Below are 16,089 nucleotides of genomic sequence, written 5' to 3' on the forward strand. Positions count from 1 at the left end.
CAGCATATAGTAGAGTTTAATATTGAGCGCTACTTTCTCTCACGCACACAGTTCCTCAGATATTCTTATCCCATGACGTTATGGCACGTTTCAATGTGTGTCTGTGCCATATAAATTAACTATAGTCACTTTTCTTGCAGTTCAACAGAAGTACCCTGATTGCTTCCATAGCATTTCACACGGAAATACCAGCTATATCGCAAGCTGCAGCTATGTAAACTTATTCAGAGCGCAGAGGACAAGACAAGAGAACTAACAATACTCACACATGGTTTATGTAGTAGAATTTAGAAACAAAAATAGCTGCATTCTTGATTTCCCTGAGGCACTACTTTGCTGTGGGTGTTATTCTGATGAGAGATTATATATCGATAATTTTAATTAAAAACTTTTCAGTGCTAGTAATTATTTCTGATATTATTGATCACCTCTCCCTTGTATGAGAATAAGCCTGCTAATATTGTTCTCAATTAAAAGAGCCGCTATAACATTTCAGATTCATAGTACAATGTAGAGATCGTAATTTCAGTTTCAAAAAACATAAACAATCAATAGATTAGAATAAAATTTTCATAATACAGCTGCAAAATGTACATTACAGTTTCAGTTTCGTAGTTCATACCAGAAAAGATAAATTGGTTTCAGTTCATTCAATTAGTTGTGCTAACAATTATTATGACTTTTATTTCACATGAAATTCGACAGACTCAAATCAATTCAGTTATTTATAATAACCCAAAAAATCAGCAATAAACATTTAATAATTCAGATTCTATCGCTATTAAATTTGAGATTTAAATCTGTGATGTTCCATAGAGCTTCACCTCACTCACAAGGTTTTGTCTCAAAATAAATCCAGTAAAGCACAGTATGAATGTAAGTACTACTTGAACAGACATAAAAACATTTTAATCAACAAATGATCCAGAATAATACATTAGCTATCAATAAACAATTAGTTAATGTAACAGTTAACACTTGCAAGCACACTTGATCACAGCAGGCTATTACAAACACAATGTGAAATAGAATCTTCATGTAAATCAAAGGATCAATATTTTAACTGTCTTTAATTGGTAGCTGTTCTCTCATTAAAGAGTCAGATATGGAATTAGTTAGAACCAAATCGCAGATAAGGGTGAATGTATCAACTTATGTAGCTTGGTTTTAAGTTGTGATGATGCAGGATAATTACATATTAGATAAAAATTGTGTGAACAACATCAACAACGGCATAAAGGCTGGATTGGTCATTAATCAAAAAGTCATGCTTATAAATAGGATGACTTTATTGCTCACAATATGATGCATTTCTGACTTTGCCATATTCATGTATCTGTTAAAAAATAGTAAAGATACATACAAATTACGAAACAGAGTCAGAAAGTGAAATACAAGAGCAACTCTTAGCTGTACACACAGGGTACTTCAAGGAAAAATGGAGGTTGGAGCAACATGCTGAATGTAAATACACTCCTGGAAATTGAAATAAGAACACCGTGAATTCATTGTCCCAGGAAGGGGAAACTTTATTGACACATTCCTGGGGTCAGATACATCACATGATCACACTGACAGAACCACAGGCACATAGACACAGGCAACAGAGCATGCACAATGTCGGCACTAGTACAGTGTACATCCACCTTTCGCAGCAATGCAGGCTGCTATTCTCCCATGGAGACGATCGTAGAGATGCTGGATGTAGTCCTGTGGAACGGCTTGCCATGCCATTTCCACCTGGCGCCTCAGTTGGACCAGTGTTCGTGCTGGACGTGCAGACCGCGTGAGACGACGCTTCATCCAGTCCCAAACATGCTCAATGGGGGACAGATCCGGAGATCTTGCTGGCCAGGGTAGTTGACTTACACCTTCTAGAGCACGTTGGGTTGCACGGGATACATGCGGACGTGCATTGTCCTGTTGGAACAGCAAGTTCCCTTGCCGGTCTAGGAATGGTAGGACGATGGGTTCGATGACGGTTTGGATGTACCGTGCACTATTCAGTGTCCCCTCGACGATCACCAGTGGTGTACGGCCAGTGTAGGAGATCGCTCCCCACACCATGATGCCGGGTGTTGGCCCTGTGTGCCTCGGTCGTATGCAGTCCTGATTGTGGCGCTCACCTTCACGGTGCCAAACACGCATACGACCATCATTGGCACCAAGACAGAAGCGACTCTCATCGCTGAAGACGACACGTCTCCATTCGTCCCTCCATTCACGCCTGTCGCGACACCACTGGAGGCGGGCTGCACGATGTTGGGGCGTGAGCGGAAGACGGCCTAACGGTGTGCGGGACCGTAGCCCAGCTTCATGGAGACGGTTGCGAATGGTCCTCGCCGATACCCCAGGAGCAACAGTGTCCCTAATTTGCTGGGAAGTGGCGGTGCGGTCACCTACGGCACTGCGTAGGATCCTACGGTCTTGGCGTGCATCCGTGCGTCGCTGCGGTCCGGTCCCAGGACGACGGGCACGTGCACCTTCCGCCGACCACTGGCGACAACATCGATGTACTGTGGAGACCTCACGCCCCACGTGTTGAGCAATTCGGCGGTACGTCCACCCGGCCTCCCGCATGCCCACTATACGCCCTCGCTCAAAGTCCGTCAACTGCACATACGGTTCACGTCCACGCTGTCGCGGCATGCTACCAGTGTTAAAGACTGCGATGGAGCTCCGTATGCCACGGCAAACTGGCTGACACTGACGGCGGCGGTGCACAAATGCTGCGCAGCTAGCGCCATTCGACGGCCAACACCGCGGTTCCTGGTGTGTCCGCTGTGCCGTGCGTGTGATCATTGCTTGTACAGCCCTCTCGCAGTGTCCGGAGCAAGTATGGTGGGTCTGACACACCGGTGTCAATGTGTTCTTTTTTCCATTTCCAGGAGTGTATTAGTGGTTACAGGATGTGTATATAACAGTCATAAGCAGACTATTGAAAAAATCTTAAAACGAAACTTAGAGGTTAACATTAATGCCAGATGGGAGTATAGCAGTGACACTAGCGTAATACTTCGTCCTAACTGACAACACAGCCCGAAAAATTAAACATAAAAATACATAGTTAAACTGTATGTTTATGTAGTACGATGCAACCAAAACAAAATTTCTAATTTCTCTAGAAGTGAGCATATGCACATTATTACTGATTAATGTCTTGGGGGTGACAGAGCAAGAAAGTATTTTATCAAGACACTGAATTGTCAGACCTGTACTCATAACCTTAGCTGGGGAAAGCCAAACAGACTGGGTTAAAGCAACACTCACAACAAAAACACACTTAGCGTTTCCTCCTCACTAGAATGCAACAAACCACAATGAGAACTGGGACTGGCTAGGAAGACTGACATTTCAGATATTCCTTGGCTAACTTTCTGAGGTCTGAATTGAGAGGAAGGGCCAAGAAGGTGTTCTTTAAATTTAATTATGGTCTTAAAAGTACCCAAATGACACCAACAAAACAAGGAAAGAAAGTAATTAAATACAGCTGGGATCAGCTCTTTTGGGGGACAAATCTTTTAACTTCTGTTGAAGCGGTTACAATAATATATGACTTGTTGTTCAAACTATACCTGGCTAGTCCTGCTTCTTAATATTCACGCGCACTTTATCCTGCTCCTACTGCTTCTTCATATTCCAGGAAAGTGATAGAATCTCAGTAAGTGAAGCTGTACTACACTGAAGATTATCACCTGACTGCAAGATCTCAGTGGACTTCAGATCTCAACTAAACATACAACTCAGCACATCAGCTAAGTGGTTGTCATAACCCTTTATGTGTTTTATGGTAAACTGGAAAACTGAAACATGAACTACCCAGCATGCTATCCTGCCAGCCATATAGGGTACAACCAGAACCCAGCTTAGCTTGTTATTGTTTCAAATAAGAAATATCAGTGCTCCAAATACAACTTTATGTTTTCTCGATCAAATAAAAATGTCAGTCCTTCCAATTTGTATACAAAGTATTTAACCTCTGCCATGGTGCAGGTTTCCCGCATCGTCCCCAGTGCTCCTCGGAGTATGGGACTTCATCATCATCATCACTGAGAGAGCCCTCTATGTATACATGATCAGCTGACGATTTCTATTAAATTCTTGTAACAGGGTGGCAGTGACTCCAGATTTGGTAGCATCCGTTTGGAGAATAAACTGACTCTGATAATCCAGAATGGTTAGCACAGAACCACTACTGAGATCCTGCTTCAGTGGATCAAAAGCTGACTGATGGGTGTCTGACCACTGAAAACTCTCCCTAACAATAAGGTTGGTTTAAGATGGCAGGTAGCTGGTCGAAGTTTGAGTGAACTTCCTGAAAAAGTTAAGATCTCCAATAAACCATTCGGTTCCCTTCTTAAGCTGGAGAGAAGAGGGTGAACAATTATTAATAGACTTCGTCCTCTGTTTAACTTTACTGGCTGAAACTAGATGACCCAGAAAGAAATCTGAACACAGGCCAAATTAAGCTGTTGATCCCGCCTTCCTAGAACAGGGCAGCACCTGCTTAAGATACTGAATGTGCTGTATGGTTGCTGTAAACAACTACATCATCGAGGTAATTACATACAAAACGAAATTTCAGTTCATAGAAGATATAATCTAACAGAGATGATAAAGACTGCTACACCAGTAGACTATCGTGAAGGGAACTTTGTTCATCGCAAACAAATTGCAATCCATGCAGGAAGCAGTTAGACATAGATTCTTCAGCTAGGTGTTTCTGGCAGTAGGTGTGGTTCAGGTACAAAACAATGAAATAGTGTACTCCAGTAAACCAAGTAACCAAGTGCGAAGATCACCCAGGGGCACTGAACTCAAAAATAGCTTCTGGTTAAGCAATCTGTAGTCTACGACAAACCTATAACTTTGCTTTTGCCTTTTGGAAACAAAAACAATATCGATACATGCAGAGTGATGGAAGACCTAATGACACCGTCCTCTCTCAGTTGATCAGTAATCTGCCACAACTCGTCGATATTTGGCGGCGGTAATCAGTGAGGAGAATGACATACTCGAGACTGGTTAGTGAGTTGGAACTGAGACTTGACTTTGATACTTACAATCAAGTGTAGGGCTGTAAAACCTAGAAATTCACTTAATAAACTTAGTAACTGTTGAGTTTCATCTTTTCCCCAATTTCAGACATCAGATTGGAAATCGCTCCAGTTAATACTTTTAACTGAGGAAGGTTGATAATGACTGCATAAGAGACAGTCCCTACCTGGATAATACACTCCTGGAAATGGAAAAAAGAACACATTGACACCGGTGTGTCAGACCCACCATACTTGCTCCGGACACTGCGAGAGGGCTGTACAAGCAATGATCACATGCACGGAACAGCGGACACACCAGGAACCGCGGTGTTGGCCGTCGAATGGCGCTAGTTGCGCAGCATTTGTGCACCGCCGCCGTCAGTGTCAGCCAGTTTGCCGTGGCATACGGAGCTCCATCGCAGTCTTTAACACTGGTAGCATGCCGCGACAGCGTGGACGTGAACCGTATGTGCAGTTGACGGACTTTGAGCGAGGGCGTATAGTGGGCATGCGGGAGGCCGGGTGGACGTACCGCCGAATTGCTCAACACGTGGGGCGTGAGGTCTCTACAGTACATCGATGTTGTCGCCAGTGGTCGGCGGAAGGTGCACGTGCCCGTCGACCTGGGACCTTACCGCAGCGACTCACGGATGCACGCCAAGACCGTAGGATCCTACGCAGTGCCGTAGGGGACCGCACCACCACTTCCCAGCAAAATAGGGACACTGTTGCTCCTGGGGTATCGGCGAGGACCATTCGCAACCGTCTCCATGAAGCTGGGCTACGGTCCCGCACACCGTTAGGCCGTCTTCCGCTCACGCCCCAACATCGTGCAGCCCGCCTCCAGTGGTGTCGCGACAGGCGTGAATGGAGGGACGAATGGAGACGTGTCGTCTTCAGCGATGAGAGTCGCTTCTGTCTTGGTGCCAATGATGGTCGTATGCGTGTTTGGCGCCGTGCAGGTGAGCGCCACAATCAGGACTGCATACGACCGAGGCACACAGGGCCAACACCCGGCATCATGGTGTGGGGAGCGATCTCCTACACTGGCCGTACACCACTGGTGATCGTCGAGGGGACACTGAATAGTGCACGGTACATCCAAACCGTCATCGAACCCATCGTTCTACCATTCCTAGACCGGCAAGGGAACTTGCTGTTCCAACAGGACAATGCACGTCCGCATGTATCCCGTGCCACCCAACGTGCTCTAGAAGGTGTAAGTCAACTACCCTGGCCAGCAAGATCTCCGGATCTGTCCCCCATTGAGCATGTTTGGGACTGGATGAAGCGTCGTCTCACGCGGTCTGCACGTCCAGCACGAACGCTGGTCCAACTGAGGCGCCAGGTGGAAATGGCATGGCAAGCCGTTCCACAGGACTACATCCAGCATCTCTACGATCGTCTCCATGGGAGAATAGCAGCCTGCATTGCTGCGAAAGGTGGATATACACTGTACTAGTGCCGACATTGTGCATGCTCTGTTGCCTGTGTCTATGTGCCTGTGGTTCTGTCAGTGTGATCATGTGATGTATCTGACCCCAGGAATGTGTCAATAAAGTTTCCCCTTCCTGGGACAATGAATTCACGATGTTCTTATTTCAATTTCCAGGAGTGTATGTAAAGGCAAACTTGTTTCCAGAGCTGTCTAAAACATAAACGACTTTTTCTATGAAATTGCATCCCAATACTAAATCAGCAGACATATACTCGCCGACAGGTCTTTAATAGGTCATGAAAACTCCAGAGTATTTAAACTAACTTGTATCTTTCCCATCAAAAGTAATGGCTGACCGCCCGCATCTCGTGGTCGTGCGGTAGCGTTCTCGCTTCCCACCCCCGGGTTCCCGGGTTCGATTCCCGGCGGGGTCAGGGATTTTCTCTGCCTCGTGATGGCTGGGTGTTGTGTGCTGTCCTTAGGTTAGTTAGGTTTAAGTAGTTCTAAGTTCTAGGGGACTTATGACCACAGCAGTTGAGTCCCATAGTGCTCAGAGCCATTTGAACCATTTTTTTTGTAATGACTGACCATTTACAATCCGAACCTACTTATCCAGACTCAACCAAAACTTTGCCATTAGAAACACACAATTCATTACTAAAATTATTTTAGGAAGCCCAGCTCATCAGCTCCAAACAAATCTGTATAGAATATGTACAAATATCATAAAACAACAAACTGCACCTGAGATGTACTGCATAGAACAGGATACATGGGCCAGTACTTGATTTCTATGCTCGCTAATATGACATTAACGATGGCAATAGTTCTGGTCACCTGAAAAATAACGAATTTTAGCATTCATCAAACAACCGTTTCAATCCTACAATTTTCATTGCGATAGGGTCTGCAGCTGTGATGAATTTTTAGAATGCTTTCATGATGCCTAGAGTAGGCATTCTCTTTATTTCATGTACAATTGTACAATTTCGGCCTTAGGCAATTTTCGAGTATCTAAAACGGAAACATTTTACAATGGACACATTAGTGACACTTGTGATTTTGACACAGGAAGAAATCATATCTGTAAATATACAAGGCACATTATAACTGACTTCATGGATATTTCCTTAGTAGTATATTATGCCATGCCCATCCTTGTTCAAATGTCTGCATGCAATGGTCAACAACAAATTAGATCTTTTTTAGTTATTTTAGGAGTGTGTTACTTTTGAGCAGTTGTTGCAAAGCTTATATACATAAGGTCGATATTTTAACGTTCTTAATACTCAGAAGATTATAACTGTTTTGCAGAAATTTGTTAATTGGCCTACATATACCTTTGTTCACAATTATATATAATTATTGTTCATCATTGGTGTAAATACGACAGTAAGTAATTTCTTTAAAGTAATATGATAATCGAGTAAAAAATGCTTTAGGGTTGCATGATCTTTCATATTACAGTCGCGTTCGTTGATGAGTGTAACGATAATTTTACTTTCCATGGTTCTTTAATGCTTTGTCGTAAATTTGCTAAAAAGTTGTCTACGAATTTTCCGTTATGCAGGTCTTTTTGCTCATTTAAAACTCTGTCTGACTGGTCTTTTAGGCAGATGTAAATTCCAGTTTTTTCCATTACATCCATTATTTTTGCTTTCTGTAACTTATGTAATATTTGAAGTGATTCATCTATGTTAGGGTCTTTGTCGTTAGCGTCTTTCAATCGCACAGCAAAGGTGGATGCGTTATTTTCGTTTATTGTCACGTGTTCTTTAAATCGTGCGCTAATTTTCCTTCCTGTTTGTCCAATGTAAACTTTAGAGCATTCTTCACAGTTAATTTTGTAGGTTCCTGATTGCGAAATTCGTAGTATGTGTCTCAATAATCGTTGTAGATTGTTATTGCTTCTGTAGCTAGTGTGTACTTCTGTGTTCTTGAAATATTGAGTAATTTTGTTGGAAACAATACCTAGATATGGCCATGAAAGAACTTCGTTTTTCCATGGTTCGTTTATTTCTCTAGTTGAAGTTGTTTCATGTATGGAATTGGTATGTGTTTTTTCGTTTTCTTTTTTAAATAATGTGTGCACTAAGTTTTTAGGAAAACCATTATTTACAACCATATTTCGGAGAAGATCTAGTTCTTTCTTAGTTACTTCTTCCTCCAGTGGTATGCATATATATATATATATATATATATATATTCTGTTTTAGAGATGGTGTCTCAGAAATGGTAACATGCATTCTTCACAAGCAATCACGCTGATTGCAGATTGTATCTTACTGTTTGAACATTGTATTCTGAATAGAAGCTGCATCTTTAAATATGAAGTCTCATTTAGTTTTCCTACCACTTTTTAAGTGAACATTAAAGTAAGATTTTTCACAGTCAATATGCTTATTGAACAAAGGTACATTCATCAGCACCTACGGCCTGATACGCTCACTAATCAGTAAGCAATGGTGATTTCATTTTCTAACAGGAGTTCACATAATATTTAATGAGATGATGACTATTTTCGAATATTTGAATGTAAGTCTAATACGTTATGCTATTGCTTCTGTGTTTTGTCTTTTTGACAGCAAACCTTACTACTGAGCAAATTCATTTACCTTTGTCATTTTCATACTTGCTTAGTGCTGCCTGACAAAGAATGTATTACATGTCCTCCCTTGTTGTTGTGGTCTTCAGTCCTGAGACTGGTTTGATGCAACTCTCCGTTCTACACTATCCTGTCCAAGCTTCTTCATCTCCCAGTACCTACTGCATCCTACATCCTTCTGAATATGCTTAATGTATTCATCTCTTGGTCTCCCTCTACGATTTTTACCCTCCACGCTGCCCTCCAATGCTAAATTTGTGATCCCTTGATGCCTCAGAATATGTCCTACCAACCGGTCCCTTCTTCTAGTCAAGTTGTGTCACAACCTCCTCTTCTCCCCAATTCTATTCAATACCTCCTCATTAGTTATGTGATCTCCCCATCTAATCTTCAGCATTCTTCTGTAGCACCACATTTCGAAAGCTTCTATTCTCTTCTTGTCTAAGCTATTTATCGTCCACGTTTCACTTCCATACATGGCTACACTCCATACAAATACTTTCAGAAACGACTTCCTGACATTTAAATTCATACTCGATGTTAACAAATTTTTCTTCGTCAGAAACGCTTTCCTTGCCATTGCCAGTCTACATTTTATATCCTCTCTACTTCGACCATCATCAGTTATTTTGCTCCCCAAATAGCAAAACTCCTTTACTACTTTAAGTGTCTCATTTCCTAATCTAATTCCCTCAGCGTCACCCGACTTAATTCAACTACATTCGATTACCTTCGTTTTGCTTTTGTTGATGTTCATTTTATACCCTCCTTTCAAGACACTGTCCATTCCGTTCGGCTGCTCTTCCAAGTCCTTTGCTTTCTCTGACAGAATTACAATATCATCGGCGAACCTCAAAGTTTTTATTTCTTCTCCATGGATTTTAATACCTACTCCGAACTTTTCTTTTTTTTTTGCTTTATTGCTTGCTCAATATACAGATTGAATAACATCGGGGATAGGCTACAACCCTGTCTCACTCCCTTCCCAACCACTGCTTCCCTTTCATACCCCTCGACTCTAATAACTGCCATCTGGTTTCTGTACAAATTGTAAATAGCCTTTCGCTCCCTGCGTTTTACACCTGCCACCTTCAGAATTTGAAAGAGAGTATTCCAGTCAACATTGTCAAAAGCTTTCTCTAAGTCTACAAATGCTAGAAATGTAGTTTTGCCTTTCCTTAACCTTTCTTCTAAGATAAGTCGTAAGGTCAGTATTGCCTCTCGTGTACCAACATTTCTATGGAATCCAAAATGATCTTCCCCGAGGTCAGCTTCTACCAGTTTTTCCATTCGTCTGTAAAGAATTCGCGTTAGTATTTTGCAGCTGTGACTTATTAAACTGATAGTTCGGTAATTTTCACATCTGTCAACTCCTGCTTTCTTTGGGATTGGGATTATTATATTATTCTTGAAGTCTGAGGGTATTTCGCCTGTCTCATACATCTTGCTCACCAAATGGTAGAGTTTTGTCAGGACTGGCTCTCCCAAGGCTGTCAGTAGTTCTAATGGAATGTTGTCTACTCCTGGGGCCTTGTTTCGACTTAGGTCTTTCAGTGCTCTGTCAAACTCTTCACGCAAAATCATATCTCCCATTTCATCTTCATCTACATACTCTTCCATTTCCATAATATTGTCCTCAAGAACATCGCCAATGTATAGACCCTCTATATACTCCTTCCACCTTTCTGCTTTCCCTTCTTTGCTTAGAACTGGGTTTCCATCAAAGCTCTTGATATTCATGCAAGTGGTTCTCCTTTCTCCAAAGCTCTCTTTACCTTAGAGGTAAATATATTTCATTTTCAAAGAAATCCACTTCCTGGATGCGTTAAGATTCTTGCAAGGAACCGCTATAGGACATTGCTGAAGCCATGAATCTATACGACATGCATCTTTCTCGGGCTGCACATCCAAATGATGCTAAGTTTCACCTCATATGAGGAAATGGATCTTTTCATGTATCTGAATTCGTCAGCTTCACACAGTGCATCTGCATTTTCTAGTATACTTGCAGGCAATACAATAATGGGTGCATAATATGAGTTCATTAAATGTATTTGACAGGAGTTAAATATCTCTGACTTTGTGGAATATGAAAGACTTCACATGCACAAAATGTTTGCCTCTTGGCAGATGTTTTCAAAAAAATTCAGATGGTTCCTGCCTTCTACTACACTGAGCCTCGGTTATCACAGCGCTAACACGCACAGATGTCGAACACGAATCGAAATTTCGAGCAATAGCGACATGCTGTTGTTTCTTGAGTGTGGGATTTGTTGGGGACTATGTCAATATGTTCACATACATACCAAGGCAAATAACCTGCAAATGCGTGAATCTTACAACAAGTCATCCAAACTAAAACTCGTACATACTTCGATGTTAACAATTTATACAGGTTCGTCATGCAACCCTGCCTACCAACTGAAGGGTTTCGATGGTTTATTCATGCTGAAATCGAAGGATTTGACATTCCAGATGTTGCAGATGATTCTAGTGTAGCATATGTTTTGGAGATAGACTTGCCATATTCTAGTAGTTTGCATCACAAGCACAGCGATTTGCCATTATGTCCACGTTCCCAGTAGATAATATGAGGTATATCACACATTACAGACACCTTTAGCAATATCTAAGTTTGTTTTGAGAACTGATTAGTTACATGCATTATTCAATGCAATCAGAGTCCCTGTTATAGGAAACATATAGGCTTAAATACCGAGAAAAGATCGTCCATGTCATTTACTTTTGAAAGGAGCTTTTAGATATTAATAGCTAACTAGATTTTTGGTGAGAAAATAAAAACATATTAGGAAAGAAATTGCTATTAAATTATTCGTTGGGAGGGGCGTTGTGGACTGAGACAGGTGATCACCAAGGAAAGTTTTAAAAGTTCTTTCACCTTCACAAAGAATTTGTGGCTCTGATGTGTCAAAGGCTGTAATATAGTTCGTGCAACAGTTTATGTTGGATTGGGGGTATTGTTTCTATAAAACTTCCACATATATCGTTCTCATTGGTTTTGAATACCTAGTGTCACTTTAAATGGATTGGTTAGCTTCATTCACTAAGTGAAGGGCTGTTATCCATATGAGGTGATAAGTTGCTACCCTGAGGCATTTAATGTGTCTGGATATGAAGCTGATAACAGTTGTGGCATAAAGCTGTCAATTAAAAAGGTTATTGCTGCAATGAAAGATGGAGGGAATTGGCAGCAAATCGTGGAGCTTCTAGGTCTATGACCACAAACGTATGGATACCACACAGACTAAGAAGCCACTCTAAGGTAGACTAAGGGTATGCAGAGTGCAGCCACATCGTCCCTTATGGTGGAAGATCTTCTTACATGCTTATATGCTCGAGCAGATTATTTTTCATGTGTGGTGTACCAGGTCAGTTTTCAGCCTATTTGGTGTGTCTTCCACACTGTTAATAAAATGTGAATAGTAAGCTTATGATTACATAATGGACCATGTCAAAAGAGGTATTGCAGGGGAAACTGTTTGAAGGCGACAGAAGGTGCTGAAACACACTTTTAATAAATTCAATGTTGGCTGAAATATGCGCCAAAAATATATTGTGCTTGCATTGACATCATCTGGAATTATAGTAGCATTAATATAAGGAGGACAAACTGTTCTTTCTGCTTTGAAACTGCCACTAAATAATGCACAACAAGAATTTCCAGTCTGGAATGTATCAAGAGTATTTGAACGAGGTCAACGTTTAGAACAGTAAAAAAGTATTCCTTTGGATCGAATGTACAATGACGCAGAAACAACTATTTGACACATCACATAAAACACTACAATATCAAGAAGATAATTCAATATTAATGGTTGGTGCATTAATTACACTTTCTGGAGATTTTCGGCAAATGCTTCTACTTATTTCGAAACCAACCTCAACAGACAAAATCAATATATTTTGGAAGCAATCACTCCTTTGGCCTCAAATTAAAAAAGTACAATTAAGAAGAAATAGGTAGGTTCCACTTTCCAATAATGAAGAAGCGAGACCTATAAAATGGTAAATGCACATAGCAATGGATAGTGTATCTGGCCAATCTGAACTCACAAATGACTTATGTAACACTGTCTATGATTCAGATTAATTAATTGATTAAGATTATCCAAACACTGTTCAAAATTACGAAGATTGAAATTGGATTTTTGAAATAATGTGTTAGTAATAAGACATAAAGAAGTTTAAAAATCAAAACTAGCTTCCTGGAGGGGAAATAATATGCACTGCAATCGATTCCATTGTTAATGCAACACAAATGTTAATTTAGTTTAAGATTAAAACTAGAATCACTGATCACAGTGTTGAGAAATTTTGATTCACTGAACTTATGTAATGGAACAAGAATGACTTTAAAATAGTTATCAAACTATGTAAGCAAAAATATTTCATTGAAAATACGATGATTTAGTTTAGCTTTACAGTTCCTGTGTTTCCTGATTCATTTTTTTAATTGATGGTGTTGTCAAAAAAATGTGAAAATCTTGTCTGGATATTGCAGGGTAGGTAGAGTTAGCCAGTCAGGTCACTGCACCCACAGATTCAAGCTCTTGCATACCCTAAAATGTGATAATACACATACATCTATGGGTCCATGAGTTACCACTTGTTAAAATGCACATTACCGGTTAAAATGTGTCTTTTTGGGAAGTAATAAACTTAAGCTTGGCAAACGAAAGGAACATTTGTTCAGTTTGAGGAAACCAAATGAAGAACTCATTTGGCAACACTGTCAAGGTGCTTGAATTTGTGTGCACAGTGATTTGGTACTTCAATGCTAATTAAATCAGAAACGGCGCAAGGGTTTCAAATATGATACCTCCAGACACACACCTCGCCTAGCACTGGTTTTTTGTCTGGCTCTATCCTTCAGTCCCCTGCAATGCATTATAGTGACTAAGCAGCGGTAGCCATTGCTGTTATGGAAATAGAAGCGTTTGAAACACTTACTGTCTCATTATGGTGGTCATCAGGACACCTTCCACCTCTTTCATATTTGTGTATATTGGAGAAAATTGAAATTTTATCCATAATTTTGTTTCTAACTTTTAAGAACATTCTTGTAAAATAACGAATGTTATAAATGATTCTCGATTATTCCATCACACTTCAGGGTGTTCACCATTATCCTGCAGTCTTCTTTAATGGCTTAGAATGTTCTGCAGTGCTTTACAAAGTTCTGAAGTTTTCTTCAACTTTCTCAAACGTTCATGATTTTAGCAGTGTTCTAGGGGATTCTATATAGAAATAAAAAAGTGAAAGACAGAGTACTTTATTTAAAATTAGGGTGCTATTAAGTACTTAATAGTATTTTTGAGAATTTGAGAGTAATTTTGAGTATGAAATGATTTTTCAAATGTTCATTTTTGCTTTGTTTCAATTATCACAAGTGATCTGGAATGTTTTGAGAAAACAAATGAAAATAAAGACCAAGCTAATCTTTTTTTCATCTATTCCTAAATATAAATTATTTACAACTTTTCAGTGAAAATTTGTTTCACTGTGTTATTTATAAAGAGTTCAATTAGCGATTACACATTTTATGAAGGAGTGGTAAAATGCTTAACTCCTTGGTAAGTCAGCTACTGTGACTGTGGTCCTCACGGCTTTACTTCCACTAGTATCTCGTCTCCTATCTTCCAAGCTTCATGTAACCTCTCCATGAGGAGTCATACTTGGATAGCTCAGTCGGTAGCACACTTGACCTTGAAAAGTAAAGGTCCCGAGCTCGAATCTCGATCCGGTACACAGTTTCAGTCTTCCAAAAAGTTTCATGGTAGCGCACACTCCTCTGCAGAGTGAAAATTTCATTCGAGATCAGTCATTTTGCTGCCAAATAACAGAAATGATCTACTACATTTAATGTCTCATTTTATAATCTTATTGCCTCAGCATTGTGACTGTGACTGAACACCACACTCTTTTTTATCAAAGTAGAGAACTCTCCACTGCTATGTTTATCTCCTGTTCATACTGTAGTAGAGTGCTGGTTCCATCATGGCATGACATTTTTTATATTTCAGTTGTTTATGATATAGCGAAGGCAGGAGGGACAAAATGCAAGGAGGGAAAACTTGTTTACCACTTGTACAGAAAACAAATAGCGGTTATAACAGTTGAAGGACATGAAAGGGAAGCAGTGACTAAGAACTGAATGAGGCAGGTGTAGGTTACAGTCTATCCCTCACGTTGCTCAACCTGTACATCAAGCACATGGTAAAGAAAAACAAAGAAATAAAGTACAGGGACGTCATATAAAAATATGATGTTCACTGACGATATTGTAATTGTCTCAGATGTGGCAAATAACTTGGCAGAGCAGCTGCACCAAATGGATGGTGTCCTGAAAAGAGGTTGTGGGATGGGCCCTGACAAAGGTAAAACAAAGGTAATGGATTATAGTCGAATGAAATATGTTGGTGCTGAGGCAATAAGATTATAAAATGAGACATTAAATGTAGTAGATCATTTCTGTTATTTGGCAGCAAAATGACTGATCTCGAATGAAATTTTCACTCTGCAGAGGAGTGTACGCTACCATGAAGCTTTTTGGAAGACTGAAACTGTGTACCGGATCGAGATTCGAGCTCGGGATCTTTACTTTTCGTGGTCAAGTATGCTACCGACTGAGCTATCCAAGTATGGCTCCTCATGGAGAGGTTACATGAAGCTTGGAAGATAGGAGACGAGACACTTGTGGAAGTAAAGCCGTGAGGACCACAGCTTTACTTCCACTAGTACCTCATCTCCTACCTTCCAAGCTTCAAGTAACCTCTCCTGTGAAACTTGCAAGACTATCACAGCACAGTTTTAGTTTCCCAGGAAGTTTCAAAATAACTGATGATGGTCGAAGTAGAGGGGAAATAAAACGCAAACTTGAAATATCAAGAACAGTGTTTCAGAAAATTTTTTAACAATGAGTGTAAATTGAAGAGTTTGGGCATCTTCTCAAGAGTTATTTATCTGGCGTGGAGCCTTGTACAGGA

Source organism: Schistocerca cancellata, chromosome 2, assembly GCF_023864275.1.
Source record: "Schistocerca cancellata isolate TAMUIC-IGC-003103 chromosome 2, iqSchCanc2.1, whole genome shotgun sequence".
NCBI lineage: Eukaryota > Metazoa > Arthropoda > Insecta > Orthoptera > Acrididae > Schistocerca > Schistocerca cancellata.